This window comes from Giraffa tippelskirchi, chromosome X (assembly GCF_054371585.1).
Source record: "Giraffa tippelskirchi isolate mGirTip1 chromosome X, T2T-mGirTip1v1.2.pri, whole genome shotgun sequence".
In the NCBI taxonomy this organism is placed as follows: domain Eukaryota; kingdom Metazoa; phylum Chordata; class Mammalia; order Artiodactyla; family Giraffidae; genus Giraffa; species Giraffa tippelskirchi.
In genome coordinates, this window is record NC_137289.1 from 42,185,699 (window position 1) to 42,192,618 (window position 6,920).

The following is a 6,920-nucleotide window of genomic DNA, read 5'->3' on the forward strand; positions in this document are numbered from 1 at the left end:
CCATAATAGACTGTCTGAGCCAGTTGTAACAGATTATCTAAAGACTGGTTAGGTCCACACGCCCGTTTTAATAGCTTACGGCGGATATCTGGAGCCGACCGAGTGAGAAATCCATCTTTTGAGATCGCTTTTCCCTCCTCACTTTCGGGATCAATCTCAGTGAATCTGCGAAGGGCTTCTCTCAGTCTATCTAGGAATTGACCAGGAGCTTCCTTTTCCTCCTGTTTTATGTTTGCCGATTTGCCATAGTTTAAAGGCTTAGCACGCGCCTGCCTGAGTCCTTCAAGAATGCATCTGACAAAATGACTCTGACCCCATCTTCCTTTAGCTGTGTTGTAGTCCCAATCCGGTTCTATAGTTGGGACCGCCTGATTCTCAGTGGGGAGAGCGGCTGTTTCGTCCTCCCTCTTCCCTACTGATTCATTACCAAGCCATTTATCTCCATAAGCAACTGCTTTTTCCAAGACTCGACTCTTTGAGTCGGGAGTCAGCGTGTGTCCCAAGATATACATCACATCCTTCCAAGTAAGGTCATAAAGCAAAGTAACACCTTTAAAAGCTCTAATATATTTTTCTGGGTCCTCTAAATAGTCTCCCAGATCCTCCTTAATTCTTTGTATTTCTTCATAAGAAAAAGGCTTATTCACTCTCATAGACTGATTATTTCTCCCGGTGGGTGCTTCATGAAGAGGCAACAGCTTGTGCCGCTGTTCCTCAGTCTCTCTGGCTGCTCTGCGCAGAAGATCCCAGGGATAGATTGGAGAAACCTGATTTTCTTTCTCTCCTTGTCTCCTGTCTTCCATCCCATCTCTCACTTCGATGGTCTGAGTTTCTACTGAAACCAAAGTAGTCTGAGGTCGTACTGAGACAGGTGTTGGTTCGACCTCTATATGGGCAGTTTGAATCTCAGTTTGGGTTTCCACTGAGACCAAGGCAGCCCTTCTTGCGGGGGTGGGGTGGGGTTCTGGTTTTCAGTTGGGAGCCCCGGGTATGGGGGCAAAGTAGGAGGACAGGAGGGAGCTGAAGGTGTCACACCCAAACCTACACCCTTAGGACACAAGTCTGGCATATTTCGCAGAGAGAAAAAGGGCAACACATATGCTACTTCTACCCATTTCTCTTGTTTTTTTTACAGAACCGGTCTAATTGTAGAACAGTATTATACTTAAGAGACCCTCCAACTGGCCACCGTTCGCCATCCTCCAGTGGGTACCGCGGCCATGCAGTATCACATAGGAAGACCAGGTGTGTCTTCTTTAAGCCCTGGGGATCAAATCTATCCTAGTTTTTCAGGATACAGTTCAAAGGAGTGAGGCTGGAATTGTTAGCTCCCATCTGTAAGAGAGAAAAAAAGCGACCAGCGCCCTCTTTCTATCGGAGGCGTCCCTCCCTGCTCTAGATGGGGGTGTAGACAGACTTGACACCAAAGCTTTTCTTTTTCTGGTCGGACTTAGTCTGTCCCTTACCGACGCAGGCGCCGTACTCGTCCCTCCCGGTTCTACCACCGAGACGGGGTGGGGATGCACCAGGGGTAGACCTGATGGCATCCCTGACTGACGTCCAGCTCCTCGCCGTTAAAACCTTGCTTGCCTCTGATGCCACCCGGGGTGCAATCAGAGTAACCTTCCAGAATGCCTCCCAGACCAAGACCGCTGGAGGAGACATTTGTCACCTGAGTGCCTGTGCACGACCCTGAATATATTCCTGACCACAATAAGACCAATGCGCACATAAAACTGAGATGTTCCTTCCAAGCATCACCACACCAGTATAAGAGCCTCGTCTGGGCCACTAAGAGCCAGTGTTACCAAAGGAAAAAAAATCCATTGCAGTTCCAATCTGAGTAACTTTTAACCTCAGAGATGTTCCCGCAGCTAGAGCTCCATCTAGCTTCCAAACTTTCGATTCCTAGCGAGGCTAGGCGCTTGCTGACTACCAACCTCAAGTTTGGGACCCAAGGAACAGTACACAGTAACAGCATAGATCACAAGTCCCTTGAAAGTCTATGACCCGACAGATAGGTTAGTACTTCTAATTCCCAAGGAGCTATGAAATGGTCAAAGAGACCGAAAAGTTTGACCGAGAAAGGAGAGTTCGGTCCACACGCTTTGCCCATTTCTGCTCGGTCCCCAAAGGAGACACTGGGTGCCTCTTGGCATTGGCAGGTCGGTATAAACCCCCGACAGGTTTCTGCCATAAGCCGTATGAGGTCACCGCGGAACCGCAGAGCAGGGCTCCTCACTTCTTTCACGCAGATTCACACAAGCACGCCGTAGAGTTAGTAAAGTACAGCAGAAAACGTGTTCGCTCGGAGAACAAAGAACTAGAGCTCTAAGCATCCTTACCTTGTGGTGAAGAATTCCGGACGAGCCCGCAAGATGAAAGGGTGTTGCTGAGCCACAGAAAAACGGCCGGGATTCTTGGCCTCTGGAGGAGAAGAATTCAATCCTGGGCCAGAGACGAGGCTGGATCGCTCAGAGCTTTGGTGTGATCAAGTTTTATTAAAGTATAAAGGAGATAGAGAAAGCTGACATAGGCATCAGAAGGGGGCAGAAAGAGTACCTCCCTGCTAGTCTTCAGCTGGATGTTATATAGTCACTAGCAGTTTGTTAATGTAAGAAAGGAATGTCTTCAACTCAGAGTGACACCACACCCCTCATCCATAAGATGTATTTTCGAATAATCTGGGCACCGGACATTCCAGGCCATAAAAGGATTGACTTGAATTTTGCAGAAAGGCAGATCATGCAAATAGTTTCATTTACATAGATTAGGGGAACAATGTCTGAGTATAACATACTGGTTTGCCAAGTAGGTTCTGAGCCTTAGGCGAAAGACAGTGTTTGGGGTAAATGCACAGTACATTAACATAGCTTAAGACAAACATTTCCATAAGAAAAATGCATTGGTTAACTCAAAGTTTGAGAGTAGTTAACTTCAGCTGAAACCAGGTGTCATGGCAACACAGTATTTTAAGAGAAACCTCTCAAATTTGTATAGAGAAGGGAAAAAATATCGCTAGTTTGTTTTTTCCTGCCGCTTAAGAGAGATAAAATGTTTGACACTTGCAGCCTATTTCCTCCATTTGGAGACCCCTGGCCTTCCTGCCTGTTGCCCTCTCTCAAAAACGTGCTCAGTGTTATACATGATTTCAAGTTATGAGTCCTTCATGAAAATATTATTAGAAGACTATTTAAGCAAAATAATCACTGATGGTATAAACAGCAGCAGAAGTTCTGCTGAGCAGTAGATCTATTTAAACCTCAGATTAAAGATAAAACTCCTGAAGAATTTATGGTAATAAAACACAATGGAAATGCTGCAATGGAAATACGGAAATAAGATAACTTTTTAGAGTAGACTGGTGAAACTAAAATAATGAGATACCACTACACACTTATTGGAATGGTCAAATACAAAAATCTGACAAACCAATTACTGGCAAAGATGAGGAACCACAGGAACTCTCATTCCTTGTTAGTGGGATTGCAAAATGGTAGAATCACTTTGGAAGCAATTTCTTACAGAGCTAAACATTGTCATACCACATGATCTATCAATTACACTCCTAGACTGCTCATCAAATGATTTGCTAGTTAATACCCACACAAAAACATGCACATGAATTTTATAACAGCTTAATTCATACTCTCTCTCTCTCACCCACAAATTGGAAGCAACCAAAGTGTCCTTTAGTAGACGACTGGGTAAACAAACTTTGGTACATCAACATAGCAGAATATTATTCAAGAATAAAAAGAAATTAGCTAGCAAATCACAAAAAGAGATGGATGAAATCTGAATGAATGTTATAAAGTAAAATAAGCTAGTCTGGAAAAGGTTATACACTGCATGCTGCCAATTATACGACACTCTGGAAAAGGTCAAACTGTAGAGCAAATAAAAAATATCAGAGGCTTTTTTCTTTTGCTTCAGAATAGTTTTATTAGTTTGGATAAGGTATGTCAACAATCAACAATTCCTCTCCTACTCTGACATACAAATCCACTCAATCGGAGTCTTCGTCGCACCAGAGTTCATACAGTGTAATGTTATTGTGTGCGTCTGCAGGAACCTCGACATTGGGAGCATTGAGGTTACTGCAGGTTGCCGTGGCAAGTTTCAGATTCCGCACCCTGGACACAAATTTCACAAGGTCCATCTCCAGCTGGGTTAAGGTGGCAAACATATAGTCTTTGTCTGGGGAAGCATTTTTCTTTTTCTGTCCCGGAGAGCCAAATGAACCGCCCTGACAGGCAGGAGGAGTCTGCACATTACTCTCACCACTCTCTCCCATCAACTTCACTGTCACATACATGAGCACAATGAAGAAAAGCCAGGGAAACATGATCTTAAGCCAGTCTCGGGCATGCTCTGGTTGATTTTGCTGAATTAGACTGTATCCTCCGCAGAGCATCTTCCCCTGGATTTCTTCGGCTCTCTCTCTCAGAGAAGTAAACATTAAGGCGCAGACACAGGTAACACCCGTGGAAAAGCACAGGAACCATTTGATGGACCACATGTGAGCCGAGAGGAAACAGCTCCTGGTGCGCTGGTTTGCCCTGGCACCTGGAGACTGAGGACCAGCCAGGGCTGGGCCCTTGGTGACGTCATAGAGGGCCCCGCCCCCACCAGAACCCATGTGGCCATTGTGATGACTTCAGGGCCGAGGGTAAGAAGGCTTGCAGGGGTCAACTGGGAGTAGGGCTTAAAGGGAAATAGCGAAATTTCCAGAGGGCAATTGAAAAAGAGGTGGGGAGTGACAGAATGCCATTTCCATGCCAATGTATTCTTTCTGAACCTGGTGCTCTACTGGGAGGGTGGGTCCGTTTTCGATTTTCATTATTCCATTTGTTGAATCCAAACACTGGGCTGAGCAGAGCAGCCCCATGGGCATGTACCCCTATGGAGCAGAGGGACAAGTGGGAAAGTAAGATATTAAACCAGAGGCCACAAACTAGGAGCCACTGATGTGTTTTGTGTGGCCAACACTGTTCTTAAAAATGACTGTACTCAGTCGCTGTCGTGTGTGACTCCTTGAGACCCCATGGACAGTAGCCCACCAGCTCCTCAATCCCTGGGATTTCCCAGGCAAGAATACCGGAGTAGGTTGCCATTTCCTTCTCCAGGCATAAAGGATGTTTTAGGGCAGTGAAACTATTCTGTATGATGTTATGGAAGATACATGACACTACATATTTGTCAAAACCAGAAGAACCTTACAGCACAAAAAGTAAAGCAATGCATGCATATTTAAGAAAAACTGACATCAAGAATAGAATGCAGAATTTGACTAAAGAATGGAATTATATTACAAATGTATGAAACCACCTCACTAAGATCCCCTGACTTAAGTAACTTCGGAAATGAATGGAGTTTGCAAGACTGAAAGTAAAATATAAAAGCAGTGTAATCTAGTTTATAGTGTTCTTTCTCGTAGGGGTACAGGTTAACAATCCTGATACTGTTACACATGCATACTTGAATTGAGCAGTGAAATAGATGGCCCATGAGTATACATACATATATTTCTTTGCCTTCTTAGCTGAAAGGGCTTAAGAGAAATGATACTCCCAAAATCTGAAAGAAACAATGATGTAGAAATAAGCACAGATCTTGGTTCCCAATCCTCTTTTCCAATAAAAGGAACCAGGCTTCTTGGAGAAATTACTGATTGTAGGGCTCAGAGAGGAAATGTAGAAGAGGAGTCTGGGGGATCTTACTGTATCAAAAAGGAAGTGCTTTAAAATTTTAAAAAAATAAAAAAGCCCTGAAGTAACGGAGTTATGTCAAAGAAGACAGGAATGAGCTTCCAATGGCCAAAACTGTAACAAGACGAGCAACGTAATAAATTAAGTTAGTCATCTTTTGGGATTATATCCCAAAGTATAAAATGAATATCTATGGGTCCGTACTGATATAAATAAATGATTGAATACATGTGAGACAATAGACAAATTTCCCACGCGAAAGAATTTCAGATAACTGACATAGGTAATTGTGCTCTCAAGGAGGTGGAGCTCCCTATTCCTTAAGAGTGACTTCATTCAAAAAGTCACATAGTGACTTCATTCAAAAAAATACAGCAATATGGCGAGGGGGAAAAAGAGTAACTTGACAGTGGAATAACCTGACAAACACTACTTCAGCCCAGTGGTCAAGGTCAACATTACCAGGGATAAGACATGTAGATCGTATCACATGGTAAAAAGGACACTCAACCTCTGCGGTCTTCTTCCCCCAAAATCCATGAAGTGAAAGTGAAAATGAAAGTTACTCAGTCATGTCTGACTCTTTGCGACCCCATGGACTATACTGTCCATGAAATTCTCTAGGCCAGAATACTGGAGTGGGTAGCCTTTCCCTTCTCCGGGGGATCTTCCCAACCCAGGGATCAAACCCAGGTCTCCCGCAATGCAGTTGGATTCTTTACCAGCTGAACCACAAAGGAAGACACCCCCCCAAAAAAAAAAATTCATAGTTCCAGGTTAATAGGAAAAACATCAGACAAATCCAAGTTGAGGAACATTTTATAAAATACCTGACTAGTACTCCTCAAAACTATCAAGGTCATGAAAAATAAGGGAAGTCTGAGAAATTGTCACATCCAAGAAGAGCCTAAGGAGACATCTACTACATGCAATGTGGGATCCGGGATGGGTTCCTGGGTCAGAAAAAGGACATTGGGTAAAAACTAAGAAAATTTTAATAGGACAAATCTTAGAAATAAAGTAGGCATGCTAGTTTATAACAATATGTGTGATATTTTGGAACTTTCTGATATATGGCAACTATCTTCACTTTTTTTGTTAGTCTAAAATCATTCTAAGGTTTTTTAAAGTTTATTTTTAAAACATAGAGCAATGGAGGCAACATTAACATTATTTGCTGACGACAGGAGACTCCAAAGAAAAGTACTC

The 6,920-nt window shown here is 43.4% G+C and overlaps 1 pseudogene; it reads right to left on the bottom strand.

Annotated features, from left to right (window-relative positions):
- Positions 1–4,009: 4,009 nt before the first annotated feature.
- Positions 4,010–4,462, bottom strand: LOC145535627 (protein FAM209 pseudogene; annotated as a pseudogene).
- Between the last annotated feature and the right edge of the window lie 2,458 nt (positions 4,463–6,920).